The 20390-nt window shown below is 43.6% G+C and overlaps 1 long non-coding RNA gene across 1 annotated transcript; it reads left to right on the top strand.

Annotated features, from left to right (window-relative positions):
• The first annotated feature begins 5554 nt into the window (after window positions 1-5554).
• On the top strand, window positions 5555-20185 carry LOC146188335 (uncharacterized). Its single transcript, XR_014707517.1, has 3 exons — window positions 5555-6521; window positions 10631-10727; window positions 19827-20185. It is a non-coding gene; the product is annotated as an uncharacterized LOC146188335 (long non-coding RNA).
• Window positions 20186-20390: the final 205 nt, after the last annotated feature.

Raw genomic sequence — 20390 nt, 5'->3', positions numbered from 1 at the left:
AACCATATTGTATTTACATGTTAATTCCTGAATAATCATTGATATATATGCCATATATATTTCAAGTTTAATGCTTTCGTATATCTACATGGGCGTGCTGCTTACATTGAATTAAAATATAGGCAATAGAATACATATTCTTTAATAAATACAGAGTTCAGCATGAACATATCACAAAACAAAAATGTATCCGCAATATATATATCATGGCATGAAAGAAATGCGGAAGAAATAAGATGAACTAAGACAAGATTTGAGCATTGTAACTTAATTCATTGAACGCACATCAGTGGCATAACATGCAGACGGTCAAAGATTAATTATAATGATCAGTGCAAAATATAAGAAGAGAAAGTAGTTACACAAAGTTAAAATAATTTTGGAGCTTCAGCTAGTTTACCTCAATAATAGACGTGACAGCATCTTAAACATGAACTGCATTTTCATTCTGCAAGTTTCTATATAATTTTTCTCGTTTGAAGTTATCTACTTTTCAAAATTATTACCAATGTAACAGCATTCCCTAAATGCCCCACTAACACACCTTTGACCCTACATGGCTATAGACATTGCATGCAGAGGGCACACATGGGTTGAGCTTTAGTATCAACGTATTTATTTTGTTAAACTACTATTTTATGAAATGTCCTCATTAGAAGAGCTTCCTTGATAATTGGCTTCATTTGCACCCTCCCTATTTTGTTAGCTTTATTTCACTGTGAGATGTTTGAAATTCTCACACGAGGTCATGTAACTGTGATGTCATGACCAATATGTCGACTAATCGGGATTTTTTTGGTATTTATTGTGCAGAATCTTTTCAGTCGAATGAGAACTGTTCACTTAAAGTTTAGTAAATGAAGTTTAAATGATGTTCCTACTGCACACCTTGACTAGCACTGCCCTTCGTTCATTGTATCTGCCACTATAATGTGGGCACAATGTTGATGTGTTGCCGCTGCCATGTATACAATAGTCAAACTGGCAGTCAAAATCACCCTTATATTGTGTTTTGCATATGAATGGAGGTGACGCACTATAACTGCACAGCTTCACCACCGTCAGGCATCACAAGTTTGTATGAAGAATTGGCTTGGAGTTTCATCTGTAGAAGGAAAAGTAAGTGTGATAACAGAAATGTGAAAGCCAACTCCAGTACTGAACTTCACGAACTCATAATCCCTTGCAAAGACCACAGAAAGACAATTCTCAAACGACTGAACAGCACTAACAGATGGGGTGGGAGAGAAGATGACAACAATTCTGCTTCTTTCTCTACATCACTCATTTGGCTGATTATAAACAACCGGACTGACTCTCTTTTTCAGCGCAAGGATATGCCGAGCAAAAAAGTTGCTACAGCCTTTTGAGTTTTGACTTGCACATCTACATCTATACGCCATTTTTAAGTTTCCTGAGACTATAACAAACCCTTGCTGAACTGAACTACTCTGAATTGAAGCTTTCTGCTGCATAATGACACTTGCAAATGCTGTCAGTCTCATTGTCAAATGAAAAAAAAAAAAAAAAGAAACGATTGAGTCGGTGATCTTAGACTGATGAAAAGATGCAAAAATCCTAGTACTTTATGAGGGGCGATACCAACAGTATATGTGTTGCATCTCGAAGCTATGCATACTATACACATATATGCTGCAGCATAATATTGCAAGGAAATGTCTTTTAGATGGCATATTTTTCAGTGTCACTGTAGGCTGCGTCACGCGAGATGCGTAACCTATTGAAGAAAGCTGCACGTTCAACGATCGTCCACCAATATATGCTGTGCAGTTTCCAACAGCAGTGCATAATTATTTATGCTGCATGGAACAAGCAGCTTGGCTGCTTTTGCTTCTTTACTGCATGTATGCTGTAGGCCACAGAGACAAGTTGAAATATTTGTATGGTTAGTTTCATTAGTGCTTAATTGAAGTAACGTGCACGCAAACAGGTGTAGGTAAAAACGTCCCCGGAAAAAACGTCTCCGGAAGAAACGTCCCCTGAAGAAGCGGCAACTAGGAAAAAACGTCCCCAAGGCCAAAATCGGCCCTAAAAAAGATTTATTCTGGAACACACATGAAAAAAACCAACAAATGTTATGCCATTCTTTCTCGGCTTTAAGTTAAATGTAATCATCATATGGAACCTGCGTCCTCTGGGGGCCCGAAATGTTTACAAGAACTGCGTAAATTAAAGCATGTCACTGTCACTGTATTACCGCTGCCATAATTTTTTTTTGTCATGAATGCCCGCATCAATTCGATGTTCGCGGTAGATTCCAAGCCGACAGGTGAAACCGCTGTAATAAAGTTTACATGCATCATTCATCATTGCAGTTCGCCACGGAGAAACGTAGTCTACGTCCTATAGCGCAAGACTCCAGCCCCGTTCGGGGACATTTTTTCCTACTTCGCCAATAGGGACATTTTTTCCGGGGACGTTTTTACCGGATCCCCACGTTAACACCCCACACTGTCTTCGCTTGAAGCTTGACCGGTAAGCTATTTTTGCATGTCGCATATCTTGCCTGACTGCAGGCGCCATGCTTTCACACAACTGTTTTTGCTTTTGCTATAAGCTAGAGGCATTAAAATTTCATCACCATTCAAGAGTTGAACACTGATAGTAGTGATGCACACATCACAAAAGAAAGTATCGCTCGCGGGTGACCAGTGGAACAGTGTGCGAGCAGGATTCGGCGTCTGTTTCCAAACAAATCACTTGATCTTCCAATATAAACACACAACTAAAACAATGGCCACTGTCGCTGTTTATGATCAGGAATTTTCGCAAGGAACTTGGCGATGCATTGGGCCAAAGCTCCGATTTGCTGAACCACCGCAACGCACTTCTTATCTGTCAACCCGACGTACATGACAAGCACGCATAGTTTTTCCAGCATCGAAAAAAAAGAAGCGAAACTCGCGGTGGTCTTTTCCGCCACCGCTAGCTTTCGCTAGCACCGCCACATTTCTGAATGCGCAAACTACAGGCGCGCATGCACGACAAACATGTAGCGTTAGTGCGTAGACACTTGACATTGTGCTTGCCGCTGTTAGGCGAACAGCAAAGCCGTTGAAGTCGGCAACTTCCGAACCCGAAACAAGTTGAAACCAGCCGAAGCAGCTGAAGCTGTAGTGCTAGTCATAGCCATTGGTGGCGGCGTCGCGGCGTCGCGCTTTCTTTTGTGCTGCTGGCGGCGTCATGCTCTCGAGATTTGCGAGGCACAAAGCGCAGCAAAATAGCTCGTGCGATGTGCAGAAGCGTCGTCAGGTTCTGTGTAAACCTGTGCAAAAAGTGTGCCGGCGTGCCCAACAGATAGTGCGACTTCCTTTGTGCGCTTTCACTGGAAACACTACGCTGACGGCGGGACTATTGGAGGGCGGTCACCACCCGGACATGTTTGGCATCTCAGATGTAAGTAAATTTCCTTCTGTCCTGCACATTCTTCTGAAAACAGCGCAGAACTGGTCATGCATGCCAACACAATGCTAGTTTGTTAGTTCGTAAACAACAAGACGCGTTCACAACAAACGGTTGTTTGGTTTTGACAAAGTAAGGGGGGGGGGGGGGGTGTTAATGCTTTTGCAGTGTCTTGGAAAAGAGACAGTGTCGTGGGCTGCACGATTGGAGTAAAATATGCCGTACAAATCATCATTCGTAAGCTCATTGCGGGGCGCATGATGCCGGTGCCGTACTGCGATTCAGCCTTCGGCAAGAATTTAGTATGGGCAACTTCGTAAGTGCCTCGACCCGGTCCTTACGTTGTGCTGCAGTTGAAGCTCCGGCGCTTGTGCATTGAATTTACACGGACTGAATAAGCGGTAAAACCTACCTGCGTTACGACAGGGCTAGCTCATTATTCAAATGTTCTATAAATATTGCGGATTATGGGATAAGGAGCCGGCGAACACGCGACGGCAGTATGATTCAGCTGTAATCGTACTTAAAGCACCATTGTCGAGCCTTGGGTGCAAGTAGAAGGTAAAAAAAAAAGTTTTTTTAGCTAGTTTTGAATTTTTTCACCTGTATTGGCTTCACATTTTCTTTTGCATAATTTGTTTTGACTGAAGTAATCCACAAAAACTACAAAGTGCATATAAATGACAGACACCAAACTCAGGCCTTCAGTCCAAAAATAGCAGTAAGGTGTAAAGTTAATTATGCATTCAACAGTACCAATAGTATTGATTTTCTTGTGTAATTATCAACAAATGAAGCAAAAAAATCTGAACTAATTGTGCTGAGATGCCCCATCGACATCTTCCCTGATATGAAATGTGAATCAAAATGTGTGCAGGTTTTTTTGTACTCAGTGTGTGAAATTCATGCAGGTTTTAAATTGAGGAGTGCGTGCAGGATTCCAAGCAAAACAAGCCTTTGCTCAAGGTATCATTCCAGTGTGGTGTTTTTGTTTAAATTTATGCATGTTTTGTAGAAACAACTGTAGATGTTGATAAGGAAGTGGTTTCGGGGGGTGGCTGCTCCTGGCCCTACGGTGCTGCGATTGGTAGGTCACCGCAGCTTGCGGCAGGGGCTAGCCTGCCACTGGATTTCTATCTGTTGTAGGCAGTCTTTGTACCTACTACCGTTTCAGTGGTGGACGACGGCTGTTGCGACGTGCCTCTCTCTCCCACTTTTTTCTTCTCTATTTTCTCTTCTGTCCGCACGAGGCAGTGAAGGTGGCTCAGCTACAGAGCCAGTAGTAGGCCCATGCATTTTCGTTATCTTCTTCCTTTAGTCACAACAACAAGTGGTGGTGTGTCTGGATCTAGCTCATGAATGGCTACCACATTTATGAATCGTTTGGTGGCCGCATGCACTTCCATACATGGTTTGAACAGTCACGTTACATTCTGCAATTTACTTCTTTTCACTTTTTGGATGGATGTGTTTCCACTTTTGAGTGCGTAGCCTTTCACAATTCATAATTGATAGGGTGAGCGTGTTTTGACATGATAAAAGGTTTGGCAGTTCAATAGCATTGGCCCGTCATGATGCACAAGCAGCAGACTGCTTGCTGCGCTGGTGCCAATATCTTCCTAGATATCACTTGATCATCATGTCAGTGTTGAGATCATTTAATGGAAGTGTGCAGATAGCTATAATCCCACATTTTCTTCACTGGCTTGCAGGCAGGAACTTGTCAGCAAAGCAGCTTTAATTAGGAAAGCTCACAAAAATTATTTTTCTAATTGTCTGTTAAAACTGGAAAAAATTATTGTATAACTAGACTGCTCACTCACCATGTCAACTTCAGCAAAAAAAAAGAAAAGGGTTGGATAATAGAGGCAGTTGCACTGCAGTCCTGATAAATATGTTGAAGTTGTTGAAACATAACTTGAGCTTTGAGTGCAAAATGAATCCAAGCTAGATCTGCAAGAGAGCAAGTAAAGTTGAAAGATGGAAAGATGGCACTTGACTGAATTCTCTTGTGAAAATTTATATATCTGGTCCGACTCTGCACATTCTTCCGAGTTGACGTAGTGAGAGCTAGGGATGAACTTTTGCCTTTCTTGGTGCACTGCTTGTGTGTAACCCGAGTTGTGGAACATTGCATGTTCAGAGGGTGGTAGGGAAGCAAACTTGGTGGCACTAGGAAGGCTATGAACAATATGAGGATGATAGGCTGCCTTTAGACTGACTGGCTTGCATTTCTCGGTGTGTTTTGTATGTGCGAATGTTCCATAAGCTGCCACATATGCCTTGGATTTGATGTTGAGGTGACTGGAATGATCAAAAACTCAATGTTATGATCGAAGTCCTCAGAACATGCTGTGATTTTACTCCTGGATTAAGTTGCAGACATTGTTTGCTGGGCATACATACCTTTGAGAGGAAATCCAGTAGATGAAGGTACGGGCAGAGTGCTTGCTTATTATTCCAACCTAACTGCTCAAACAACGTCACCATTTTCTGGAAACAGATTGTTCAAGCTTCCAGCCTTCCGGTTGTTCACTCGTGCAATACAGTGAAGCGCATTTACGCCTTGGCACATGGCAGGCTCAGGGGCTTGTTCATCGCTACTGTACTAAGTTAGACCTCAAGTGGACTCGAAATGCCTTTTTCCATTGCCATGAAGTAGGGTTTAAAAGAAGGTTTGATGACGGACATACTGTTTGCTCTGCTAGCAAGTAACGAAGAGTTAGCATAACATTTCTTACAAGTTACACTATCTGGCACCTCTTGATGTGTGTTGTGCCTGCTACGCCACTGAATCCTTTGTGTGAGATCGGAGGTCCCTGCAGGATCACAGACTTATAATGCTACTTAAATTATGAGCAGATCGAGGTGGTAGATAGTAAAACTCTGTTAATGGTGAATTCCAATAACAGACTGTGGTCACTTACAGAACATTCTTTTCTGCTCATTTTGTACCAACTGTATTCCAAATGCAGATGCGGAACACAGGTTTCATCTTCCAAATGCAGATGAGGAGCGATTGCTGAGCCAAGATCGCTCCATGGAGCAGTCTGGATTGCTCTGCCGAAATCAACAGGACCGGCTGGAAATTTACTTGAGTATGTGTTCAGCTGCACCTACCATTTCCAGTAGATTGTCTCTGCTGCGCTTGCTGTGCCCTCTGTAATAATCGACTATTGGTACTTGCCGCTGCTACGAATGCAAATTGCTGTCATGAACTAGTGCTCACTTTTGAGGACAGCAAGTCTGAGAGCAGCAGTATTCTGCAATAATCTTTTTTAAAGACCTCAGCTCAGAGTGCGACTGGAAAACTATGTGCAGAAACAATCTTTGTGTGCTATTTGTGAACTCGAAGCCATTCCTCAACTCTGAAACAGTGAAAACAGTGATCTGAGCCTTTGTTTTATTTGAGAATAGTGCCAAAGAAATCTTACCGTGCTTGCCCGCACTAGACTATCTGAAAGAATGGCATAAACTGTTGAGGTCAACACCATTCTAAGACCTATTACAGGTTTAAAACAGACGACATGTGTACACGAAGCACAGGCTAGCGCACAGAATGACTGGCAATTCCTCTGTCAGTCCATGGGCACTACTTACTTGCGCTAGCATGAGTTCCAAACACAGTCGGGACACAATCTGTACTGGATGCAGGTGCTCTGTTGTGGAGCGGGCAATCCACTTAAGTTCTGGGATTGTAATTCACTATGTGTGGAGGAAAAGCAAGTGAACATCTCTCTGCTGGCATGTCACATTGCCTGCTGCCATCGCTTTTGGTTTCAATATGTGCTAGTGACAGGAATGCTCACAGCACAAGTGGGAGTGGAGACACTGATCTGCGCCATTATGGAAATGCCAAGATGTTAGCATGGGCAAACATCTCTTTGCATCACCACGAAGGTTGCTAAGGCTCAGCTCCATGTATGAGCAAGCGAGTGCAGTGCGGGCATATGTCAGACAGCTCGTTAACTATGGGCCTACAGCAACAGCTGCCATACCTTTAATGAGAACTCTAGACTAAAAAGGCAATTTCACAAAGAGCAAAGTAAATGATGATAATGACTTTTTTTTTTTATTTAACAAAGCAGGTGGTCAGAGTGAAGAACTCATGCCACGACTGTTAATATGCCTCTACTGCCCCATTTGTAAAGCAAGCAGATTGAAGTTCTCGAATGAGCATGTTTACAGTCGTGAGCAGCTCTGTTAGATGTGTGTCCAGAGGGTGGCACATTGTTTCATTGTTCAAAAGAATACTAAACAAAAGGTGGTTTGGAACTTAAAGGGGAAAGAACAGAGAAGCTGGCTGTATTTTTGTTTAGTTTTTTCCTAAAAAAAAAGAAGCTGGCTGTAGATGCAGAAATACTGTGAATGGTGAGAGGTAGACAGGTGCCAAGCAGTCGTGAACTGCACCTGGACTTTGCAAGGAGCCTCATGCTACTCATGAGCCACAGTTTGGCCATACCTAGCTTATATAAGCTTGACTTGTACAAAACATGCCTGCAAATGCAACCCTGCCTCAAGGCTGCCTACACCCTACTGTGGCAGCTTCAGCGTTTAGGACATTTGACTAGTGAGCTGGGTGACGCGGGCTCGGTCTTAGCTGGGGTGGTTGCATTTCGATGGTGGAAAAATGCTAGGTGCCCATGTGCTTTATAGTGTCAGTGCACATTAAAGAAGCGTAGATGGTCGAAATTATCCAGAGCTAGCTACAATGGCTGACCCTCGAAGTCAGTTTCTTTGGCATGTTGAACACCATGATCAAATCAAGGCTGCCTACTGTTAGCATTAGTAGAGTACCTTCGCAATGCCACGAAGTCTGCCCCTCACCACACTCCTAAATTTCGTTGTTTGCAACTCTACTCAGGTTACTTAGTTTGATGACCCCTTTTCCTGAAACAGTAGCAGTTGACGAAAAGAAGTGTAAAAGCATATCTCACGCCCATGCACTGAACTCCGAGAAAGGTGCTGATTTGGTCATAATTTTTTTTTTCATGAGAATTTGGTCAGTGTCATAATATGACCCTTGGAAAGTCATATCTCTACTGAAATGTTCATGTGATAATCTGGGTAGCTTTTATAGACGGCTTGGGTGATATCATAAGTACTATGATGGTGAACTGTGCTTAGTGTCTGCAATACCTGCATGATGAAGATGGTGAATGCAAATTAGACAGATTTTTGCTCTACTTTTGGTTCACCAGTGGGTGCCTAGTGAGTCGTCAGTGCAAGCTATCCATAGGTTCACTTTCTTCATGCAATTTACATGGCTGTGCAGTTCTCATAATAGCAGAAGTACCATATTTATGGGTCACTAACTTTTTTTTTTAATGTAAGATAAGTAAATACGCCATCAGCAACCTTAGAGCGCAGCATGCTCTTTACCTGTATTACCTGTTTATCATGGATAGAATAATGATGCTGTACTCCTGTGCTACTTTCAGTGTTCAATTCTACACGGTAGCACATCACTATACTCAGGGTTAAATGTCTGGCTATGCAGCTGAAGCTAGGCAAGAAAGTGAAGGCAACATACCTCTCTTCCCTTGCCATGTAGAGTGGGTTACTTCAGCGCTAGTGACCTTGCATTAACTCTCCAACTTTCTCCCTTCACTTCAAGCCTGCACATGCCTAGCCCAAATAGTGAGCAAACCACTCTCCTCGGCAAAGAGACTAAAACTTGTCTCCTTTCCTTTCGTACCTTGGCTGCATAGCCCACATGTCTCCGTGTATAGCAAGATTCAATGCCATATTTCCTCTTACTGTCGGAGCACCCTCTGCTTCTGCTGTACCACCCTTGCAGCAGCCCAGTGTTTTGTTTACCACAGAAATTCATGTCTGTGCAAGCTACACTGGCATGGAGAGGTGCATTTCTGAGGCAACTTTCATGCTTTATGATGATACTCTCTTTGATCGCCTTTAAGTTGCATCAAACCTGGTCATGTGTGTTGGTCAGTACCAAATGAAGTAAATTTCTTTGACTAACATACTTTGAGAAGGATGGCAATTTGCATGAGTTGGTAAGGCGTCATCTTGAAAGTAGCAGCACGAAAAAACAAGGATGTGAAAGGAGGCAAGCAGGCAGTAACTCGCAACTAAATTTTATTGATGCAAACATGAAATATATAAAGCCAAGCAACGCCGCAAACTGCTCAGTCACTGATAAGCAGACAGCAAAACATGAATCACTAAAATATCCGAACAGTTCCATTTATGTAGATATAGGTAGAGGTACCAACTTGGCTGTGCATTGTAAAGAATGCACTGGTTGCTTTCAGTTTCTTTCAGCTGCGCACATTCTGGCTGTCATCAATTTCAAATCAGCTGGAAAATCATTGAAGCTGAAGGCATTTCACCACTAGGTAATGAATGTGCTAGTGAGCCGTCCATCGTGTTAACATGCAGTGAGTTGGGATATCTAGATTAGGGAAGTGCTCTTAAATTTTAGTGACTCATGTTTTGCTTTCTGCTTATAAGTGATTGAGTGGTTTGCATTGTTGCTTGACTCCTTTATATGTTGCAAGTTAGCGCCTGTCTTGTCTCCTTTCACAGCCTTGTTTTTTCGGGCTGCTTGTTTCAAGATAAAATACAATTTCTGCTACTTAGGTCATAAAATGAATTCTAATGAAGTTCCACATCTCTTAGAAAAGTAGTATTGTAGTTGCAGGAATGTATTAAGGCCCTGCACTACAAATTAAGAGGCTCGCTCGATATAAAGCATAAAGGGAGAGCTTTTCTGATCTTGGGCCTAGTGGGCATTAGTGGATTATGGATAGGTTGATGTTAAAATGTACTTGCAGTTAAAATCAAGTAAATGCTTTATTTGTAACTAGGGGCACTGTGATGCCTGACCTGTTCTTTTGCCAGGCTGGCGACGAGATGGAGTGAAAGGATTTATTTCAGTGTTGGTATGTCTCGGGTGATGTCAACATTGTTTCTTCTCTGGCTTTATAGGCAGTCGCCCTTCAACGAATTCAATCCTAAAGTGAAAGTTTGAATCCAAAAAAATATTAATCTAGGATTACTTAGCAGGCAGAGGTGAATTCATACAGTGACTTACACCAGCATGCCACGCATTATTTGAGGAAAAAAAAAGTATTGTGGTGTTCCTATTCTATGCCTTTATTTCTTGCTCACAAAGCCTCTGCATGTAGGTCTTGCACTATATTACGCTTTGATTTGTTGGTTCATGGTACTTTTTACCTTACAGCAAGCTCCATGTGGCTTCAAAGCAATGGCTTCTTCAAGCTCTACAATACCCTTTGCCAGAATCACACAGTGCTATGATGGGCAAGTAGGACATTGATGTAAGTGCTGAAGACATTTTTCAGCATGTGTAGTTTCTTATCTGCCTAACCTACTATTACATTTGTGGCTCCTTATGTTTATTTTGAGGTTCAGGTTTCTTCAGTGTTTTCTTTGATTGCTGCCATTGCTTACTGGCTATGGCATTTGGCTGCTGAGCCTGAGAATATGGAATGGAATGGTGGCTGGGGCCTGTCGATACAGGCAAAATGCAAATTTGCCTACATGTTGGGCAGTGCCAGTGCACAGTTTAAAGAACTTTTTGTGGAAGAGGGAGGGCTCTGGAAATTAGCCCGGAAGCCGTCTTTCATGATGTCTCTCATAGCTCATGTTCAGCTTTAGGGTAATAAAAGGACATTGAGGACAAGCTGAAGCTAGCTTGTGTTATACATTTCTGCATTCTATTCACTAAAATGCTATTTTACAGAAAATGCGTTTCTTTTTAAGGTAGGAAAAGCCAGAAGTTTTGAAACAAATCTCATTACCAGCTGATTTTATAAGATGTGAGGATAGTACACCTTGAAGTGAAGCTCATGCACCTTCACTGTGGTTGCTGCAGTTGTTGGGCTAGTTATATTCCTCTGACTGCAAGTTAAATTAGCAGAGTGCAGTAGGGGCAATGCAGTCGATATAGGTTTCAGTAGTCTTGACATTGCACTGCTTTCACATAAGTACTACCATCTTTCATTTGAATATGATTGACAGTATTCTGAGTAGTGGCAGGCCGGCCACATGTGATCAGAGTTCTTGAGTGCATACTGGTTGCAGATTTTCACCATACCGCCATGGCTGGGATGCCACGTACCGGGATGCAGTAGCACTGCAGCAACTGAGAAGGAAGTGGTTGAGTGTTTAATTGGATGGGAAAATTCAGTGTTATCTGTACTTCTAAGTGTTAAGCTGATGTAATTTGTGCATGTGGAATCACGTCAAGCAGTTATTACTTCTCGGCTAGCTGTATTGGCGGCGGAGGTACTACAAACTACTGAGGAAAGTGTTGCTGGCTTCTGTCCTCATTGAAATGCAGCTGCTGATGATAACAAACGTGGCAAGAAACAGGTGGCCTTGCTTCCACCTTGAAATATGTGCGTGTTTGTGAAAAGCACTGTTTTGAGGCTTAAAGGTAACCGATACCATACCCCTTCCATGGAGAGTAGACCAAAGCACATCCTCATGATTTGTGAGTGAGGAGGGAGAGCTCTCAAGTTTCAGCAAATGTAAATGGCGGTATGGGGTTGTTCTGGCAGAATACTTCTGCAGTGCTTCTCTCCTCAGCGAAAACCCCTTCACTGTGGCGGTAAAACCTGTTTTGGGGGCAGAAATAGGGTGCTGCCGGGAGACATCTCTTGTGACAATGACCACATCCATTACCTGCTCCACTCTGCCTTGGTTTTCTCTCTCTATTAAAGGGATTACGCTCTTAAGAGCACCTTAACCTTACAGGTACCATTCATAACCCCCCTCCCTTCCTTTCTGGTTTTCAATAGAGAAGGCATGCTCCTCCCAAGATTCGTGCATAACATGAGACTTAATACAGAAATATTCAGCATGGCACCCAACTTCTGCCGCAACGGGGATTGGGAGAATATTTTTGCAGGTCCTCAGTGCACAATCACATAATACTTCATTGACATAGCCTACTATATGTCACCTACACATTACTCGTCGAGTTTGTATTCTTTTTTTTTCTTGAGAGAAAAGCGCTGTTCAGTCAAAAGGCACGATGAGGGGGAACGTGGAGTGAGCACTGATTCTGTGTGTTCGCAATTTTTGCTTAGCTTTCGTTCTTTTTCTTTTGGTGGTTTGGCAGGGTTGCTGATATTCGAGCGACACAAGAACTGAGTCATGAGTCTGCTTCTTCGCAGTGGGATCGTGTGTTTGTTTTCCTCATTGTAATGAAAATGTGCAAGGGTACTGACCCTATGTGGGGCTGCGAACATATTTATAGCGCATGAGTTATTTGCACACATGCACACCACACACTTGCAGTTTTGTAGTGGTGAAAAGAAGTAGCTGTCAAAACTGAGAGCATCTTCTAAGGGCACATAAATGTTGATGTTTGAAATTAAGCTGTGAATTTATACAAGATGTGGCTTAGTTATTGAACTAACAATTTTTTAGCACTATAGTTGTTTCATGTAACGGGTTTAACTTAAGGTACAAAGGTGGCCGATTGAGCCCTGTGCTCTAACACACTGTGCACAGAAGCAGTCAAATCTTTAGTCCTCCCTATCTTCTGCTCAGGCCAAAGCAACTCATACCTTGTTGACACAAAAGTGACGTGTCTGTATTATTCCTGCATATCCTACGTGGCGGTTTTTTTTTCCTTTTTCATTCTACTGGGAGTGAGAAAAGGGCTGCAAGGTCTTTCTCGTCTATGCGGGAAGGACGAAAGGGTACTGGGAGGTTGGCTGTCAAAGTGCTTTAAAACGAGTGACTGCGTCAAGCTGCCCGGGGCGCTCAATAAATTGTGGGTGGGTGGGAAGGGGGAGTGGAGGTAGTGGGAGGGGGGTCTAGCTGTTCTTCGAGCTAAGCGCACAGCAGCATGTATGCTTCTTCCTTTTTTTTTACTTAGTAGTGCGGAGAGGATAAAAAAATGGCGGCGGGGGGGGGGGGGGGGGGGGGCTTGGCCAGCGCAGGTGGTGCTGTTTAAAACGAGTGACCGCCTGGAGCTGCCCTTGGCAAAACACAGAGCAGTATGCACGCTTGCTCCTTTTTTCCCGTAGCAGTGAGGTGTGCGCTGCGATAGCCTGAGTGGCAGTGGAGGGAGCACTGAAGATTTGGCTGCTTCTGTGCCCGTGCACTTGGGCAGGTTTTGTACCTTAAGTTAAGCCCGCTATGTGATACAAGCCTGAATCACTTTGGGGCATTAAACCCCAAACCAAACCTTATGTGAAACATCTTGTATACTATTTCATGGCTTAATCCAAACATCAATGTTTATGCACCGTTCAGAAGATACTCTGTCTTGACAGAATAATTTTTTGCGCCGCTACAAAACTGCATGTGTATAACGCAAATAACTCAAGCTATGGTACTGAATATATGCAGCCCCACATACGGCAAGTACTCTTGCACATATTCATTACACTGCGGAGAGCAAACGCACCATCCCGGTGACATGATGCGAAAAAGCCGACTCAACTCCAGAGTCCCCGCGTCGCTTTGCATACCCATACAAGCTGTACACTAAACTATCGAAAGAAACAGAACGAAAGCAAAAAATTGCAAACGCACAGAATCAGTGCTCACTACATTCCCGCGCATCTCGTCTTGACTGAGCAGTGCGCTTCTGTTAAAAAAAATCTAGGAGATACATATATGTGTCGTATAGGCTACGTCATCCATGTGTAACGTGACTGTGCACCCAGGACCTGCAAAAATATTTTCCCACAGGAATTGCGCTATGCAGGATAGCTGATACTCTTGAGTTTTGCAAAGAGCCTTTGTAGATAATTGTGCCCCCATTTTCACCCTGGTCAGTTCAAGGAGCAAGAGGCACGTAGGAGCACAATTACCTATTATAGTCTGTATGATCCTGAATGGGCCAGGGCTCTTGTGCCATTCGGAGGGCAGCGTACAGCTTGTGAGATTGAGTATCGTGACAGGAAATTGCCACTTCACAAAAAATACTTTCACTTGAACTTCAACTCCATTCAGCCCTCAATGCCTGCTTTTCATTTGTTGGCAGTTAGGTGACCTTGAGGGCTCATCGACTGCCACTCAACTTGTAAACACGGGACATTATATCATTTGCTCGCTATTTGTGCTTTGTTCTGCGAGTTTATCCAGCTTTTCACAAAAGTGGATGCAGTGAGTATGCACAGATCTGTTTTGTGAAGCATTGGCTGAGTGACGGCCCAGGTCAACCCTGTTCAACCCAGAACTTCTGGCATATTGTTTCGTGGATACAGCTTTGGCTACCCTCCTGACATCCCAGCTTTTGACACCAAGTATGCATAACCATGGCCTATCACAAACTGCAATGCTGTAATTGATCATCACATACTTCTGTGGTGCTGCACATTTCAAATTGTCACTATATGGGAGCAATGTTTCAGAACCTACTTAATGCAGAGATATGATACACATTTGAGGACTAAGAGCAAGTTTGCTCTGCATGGTGACTTCCAGAGACAGGGACACACTTGTGGTGAAAGGCATGTTGCGTACATACCTTCCAACCCTTTGATTTTCCAGAAAACCAGATTTTTTACCGAACTTTCTGATTGCACGATCACTGCCCTAAATGTTTCGATAAGGGGCTTCTGCCTGCAAAGAATGGCTTTTGCAAAACCGGCACTGCGGAATCAGCAGCCACGTCTTAATTGCCAGCATCTCCATCAAAGGCCCCACTAGCACCATTGGCATCATTGGCTAAGCAGGAAATCAATCAAAGCAGACTTTAGCTGAGTGAGAGTAGGTGTGGCTGGCTGCACACACAGTTGATGTACTGCGTTTCTTGTAGGCAGCGGTGCACAGCTAATGCAGCCACAGTAGATATAGATGCTTTGCTGGCTTCGCTTTCGATCTGAACTAAGGGCAGCTGCTCGGTGCACTTCACGTTAAAGGGTTTTTCCAAATGTCACGCCATCTGATCCTCCTGCATTGAGCTCAGCCGCATGCCTCATCTTACCAAGCTGCTCTATGCACAACAATGGCGTGATTGCTCTTCTTTCAGAACCATCACAGCCAACAACGGTCGCAGACGACATTACGTGTAAAAGGGCTAGTAATGGTTTTGCATTGAAGACTTACAGCACTCCGATGGTGCTGAGAGAAAACTGCGATGGTGGGCACGCAGATCAGTTTTGCTTTAGCTATGGAGACAGCGAGAACACTCGGTGATGGCCTGTATATATCTCGGCGTACACCTTTAGACATGTATTGCACGCTTGCTGCTGCATATGGGTATGCTCAGGATGTTTAGATTAGGACTCATCAGACACTGCCTGAAAGTGGCAGCCCCCCCCCCCCTTTCGGACATTGAAACATCAAACATGGCCTCTTCATCACCCCCTATTGGGCAGTCTTCCCATTTTTGGTCTTAGCACATACGTATAAAGGAAGCTGGGGGCCCACTAGCAGCGCAGTTGAGCCTTTGGAACAATGAACATTTGTGCTAGAGGCATCAATGGCTTAGTTGTCATATCAGGGTAGTACAGACGTCTTCAGACTCTCGGTGCTGTCTAAGTGGCTGGTTCACTCGTTTTGTGGAGACACATTCACGGTAGGCAGAAGGCATGGCTTTTCAAGCACAGTGACCATTGTGGCTCCCAGCTTTGTTTGTAAACCAATCAGGGAGTTCAATTTGTTTGTTTGGGTGCATACGTTGCAAAGCAGCATGCATGTTTTCTCCCCTTGCCCCTGAGCCCTGCAATGTCAAAGAGCAAGTGTAGCAGCAACTTCAAACCAAACCTTAATAAACAAATTTGGTCACTAAATTTCACATTTCTCAATGCATATGTCATGTTCTACATGAACTGTATCACAGCGGCAGTGAGGTGTTTTCAGCTGTTTTTCACAGCTGCCTTTTCATGCATCCTGGGAAACATGTTCTGTTAGCCTGTGAATATAGAGGTTGCTTCTGAACGTTCAGAGGACTTGACATTAGGGCATGAGTCTGTTATGCCTGTGGAATAGTTTTTAATTCAAATTTTGCCCTTGGGGTCGAATTCACAAACATGTCTCGACTTGACACTACCTCAGCTCTATAAAGTGAAGAAAACAGTCTTCTCTACTCAAGGTTCAGTTGAGATTCTTGAATGCTTTTCAGCATTTCTTATGACTTCGTATCCTCTAGAAATATCCCTCCACTCTAGGCAGCACACATGGCTTACAGGGACAAGACAAAGGCCAGAATTTGGCCTGGAAAGTACATGCCACTACGTGTAACCTGGTCATTTTCGAATGTGAAGTCCTTCTGAACAACATCAACAAGCTGCCTCAAGAGTCGCAGCCTAATAGGTTGCGGCAGCCACTTTTTGATGGCGACGAAAAGTAAGGCACCTGTTTGCTATGCAACATCAGTGCACATTAAAGAACCCCAGGTGATTGGAATTTCTGGAGCACTTCACTACTCATAGCCTGAGTTGCTTTATTGCATAAAAAAAAGTCCCAGCCTAGTAAAACTGCTCTGTTGTGGCCGATGAAAGACACGAACGCAGGCAGCTGGGAATGGAAGTGAGTTTTATTCACCAACGCCTCAGCCTATATAGCCCTTGTTTTGCGCAATATCAGATGTCAGTTTAGGCGCATGCGCAAGACAAGGGCTATATAAGCAAAGGCATTCGTGAATAAAACTCACGTTCCTGGCTGCCTGCGTTTGTGTCTTTCCTTGGCCACAACAGAACAAAAATATGTTTTGCAAACTGCATGAACAAGGCAGCTGTGAAAAATGGCTGAAAACAATTCACGACTGGCAACATTTTCTGTCATTGACATAAAGCTTGTGTAGAACAGGATTTAGGCATTGAGAAGTGCTAGAATTGCTGTGAAATCTAGTGACCTAGTTGCGTGTTTGCACTCGAAGTGCTCGGCGGTGAGCGTTGAGCACATGTAAAGTGCAAAGAAGCATATTGCAGCGCATGCACCCCAGCCAAGAAATTTGGCTTTCCAGAATAAAATGCCGCTTGTTTCCAAGCAAGCTAGGATCTCTAATTGTAAATGTACTTGACTGCGAATATTCCTGAGCCACTCTGAAGACAGAATTGACCCCCCCTCCCCACAGCACCGTGCGCCTAAAACATTATGCACCGAGGCAATCAGCAAGCCATCGATGTGTGCAGCACAGGTGTTCCATGGCACAACTGCACCTCCGGTACCTCCCTCTTCCTATTTACAATATGCCATTCCCTACAATTGCACCACTGTTCACAGTGGTTCATAGAAACCCCTGCACATGCTTTGTTTGCTGTTAGCCGTCAAATGCTTGCTGCAATTTGGCACTCGGCACGCTCTGAAATGTTGCTGAGGCATCCGGTGACAACTTGAAATATGCCTATACCACAGCAGTATAATGCGGTGATCAACTACAGCATTAAAAGCTGCACCTGACAACAGCTATCCATACTCATCGTTAGCTGCATGGACTTCGGGAGACTTGTCTTGGTCGTACTTGAAACAATGTTTCAGTATTTTCGAGTCAGATTGAGGTTCCCACAGAGCCAATGCTTCAAAGAGTGGGTCTGTGAATCTTATTTTATCCGCTTTAATGAAAGGCTTTGTATGCAGTAGAACGAAGTCTGCACAGCGTGTGAACGCTACAATGCCTCATGTTTGCAAGTGGAGGTCGAAGTGGGCCTATATTAACGTCATTGCAACTTTGAAATTCGTGAGAAAACTTGAGTTTTCTCCTGCACTCGAGGAGCGATTAAAGTAAAGCTTCATTTCTAAAAAAAAAATGCCTCGAGGATCGCTGGGACTAAAGGTTTCAGTCAAGATCTCCATGCATTCTTTCCGCATGGTATTTCTCAAGAAGACTTTGTTGGAAGGAACGCTCGGAGGCCGTCATGAATTCTAACCAAGCCTTGAGTAGAGGAACAGCTGTTTCCTTCACTCTGGAGCAGAGGCAGAAGGTTAAGTCGAGGTGCATCTTCATATGATCATATATGTAGGATTGCATAATCTTTCAGGTTTATTTTTATTTTTTAGCCGTGTATGCTGAGCCATATCCAAGAGTGCACACTTCTACTTCTCGAAGGCCGTTTAAATCTCCAGTTTTGCACTGCTCTCTTGACTTTGTAGTTATTGTAGCTTTTCATGAAGCGGTGCACAAATGTCATTGATCGATAGGTGAAGAAAAGAAGCCAGCAGTCGGCGAGGCCAAGGAAAGCACTGGGGATTGTACTTTGTGTGTATTTTTTTTAATTTTTACTTTGGTAATCACACAAATTAGTAATGTAATCTGTTTAGGGGAAAGATAAATGCAAATTAGAAGGAAAAACAACGTGCCGATGGTGGGGATCGAACCCACGACCTCCGAATATCGCGTCCGGTGCTCTTCCAACTGAGCTACATCGGTCGCTGTTCTACCTGCTACTTTCTTGGGTATTAATGTTGTCTCTATATGAACCTTGAGAGTGTTCACCAGCGCCACCCTCAACCATAGCGGTGGACGTGGAGATGAGGGTACTCGTCTTTTTTTTTTAATTTTTACTTTGGTAATTACACAAATTAGTAATGTAATCTGTTTAGGGGAAAGATAAACACAAAGTAGAAGGAAAAACAATGTGACGATGGTGGGGACCAAACCCATAAAGTACAATCCCCAGTGCTTTCCTTGGCCTCGCCGACTGTTGGCTTCTTTTCTTCATGTATCATAATGAGCACCCTCATTTCCCCTTCATTTATCTGCTTGTCGCTTACGGGGGTCTCGGTTCTGAAAGTCTTGAAGCCATAGGTAGCATAAAGCACAGCTTTCGCCCTCGCTCTTGATCACATTCTATGTGACGCTGGCGGTAACACAGGACATTCCACATCCACCGCTATGGTTGAGGGCGGCGCTGGTGAACACTCTCAAGGTTCGTATAGAGACAACATTAATACGTAAGAAAGTAGCAGGTGGAACAGCGGCCGATGTAGCTCAGTTGGAAGAGCACCGGACGCGATATTCGAAGGTCGTGGCTTCGGTCCCCACCATCGGCACATTGTTTTTGCTTCTACTTTGTGTTTATCTTTCCCCTAAACAGATTACATTACTAATTTGTGTGATTACCGAAGCAAAAATTGAAAAAAAAGTACAATCCCCAGTGCTTTCCTTGGCCTCGCCGACTGTTGGCTTCTTTTCTTCATGTATTATAACGAATACCCTCATTTCCCCTTCATTTATCTGATTGATCGATAGGACATGGTTCGAAGGCCCTTGAAATATCTGTTCGACTGAGGTATTAAATTTTGTGGGGGTCTGATGCTGAACAGTCTGTATGCTCGTGCCAGTTCCTCAGTTTTCTGTAGTTCAGAATCTAAACTTTTTGAATTGAATTGTTGTCAAATAATAGTATAGCACCTACGTGTCCCTTTCCCAAAATGTTTGGATTGGAAAGACATGAGCTGAATTTTTGGATCTGGGATATAGTCCTGCTTTTTTTTGCATTTTGCAGACGTCGCACAGTGAAAACCTGTATCCAAGCCCGAGCCCAACAGGTCAACAGCAGCAGAACAAGGGAATCTATATCCAAGCTCCAAACTGGTGGACCGAAAGCAGATGTTTTGTGACCGCAGTGTGTCAGCCATGCTGAGACATGGCATGAATAAAGCCAATCCAGGTGACCACATGTGTCTTTTCCAAGCATGCATGCTTTACACATGAGGCATATCTCATGGAGGGCATCATTTCGGCAAAACATTTTGTCACAACTGCAGCAAACACTGATTGAGGCCTTGCACAAGGCCTAAAGCTGGGATATTAGTATTATGCGCAACACAAACATGAGGAGTGGTGTAGGAGCCTTGCAACCATGCAGAGTATCACTATAGCATGGCAGCATTCCTATGTCAATGTCTCTCGTCCTCTAAGATCACACTTTTGTTTTGCATCTTTTGAATCCTGAGTCTCGAACAATCCTCACGCTGTGTGCGGGTCGGTAACCACGCACAGGTTTTTGCATGCCGTACCTTTTGAAGCGAAAGCTTGTCTACGCGTATCAGACTGCAGCTTCGTGTGG

Source organism: Amblyomma maculatum, chromosome 5 (assembly GCF_055883805.1).
Source record: "Amblyomma maculatum isolate TAMU_Amacu chromosome 5, ASM5588380v1, whole genome shotgun sequence".
Classification (NCBI taxonomy): Eukaryota; Metazoa; Arthropoda; class Arachnida; order Ixodida; family Ixodidae; genus Amblyomma; species Amblyomma maculatum.
The sequence above is the reverse complement of the archived record's forward strand: the minus strand, read 5'-3'. Positions and strand labels throughout refer to the sequence as shown.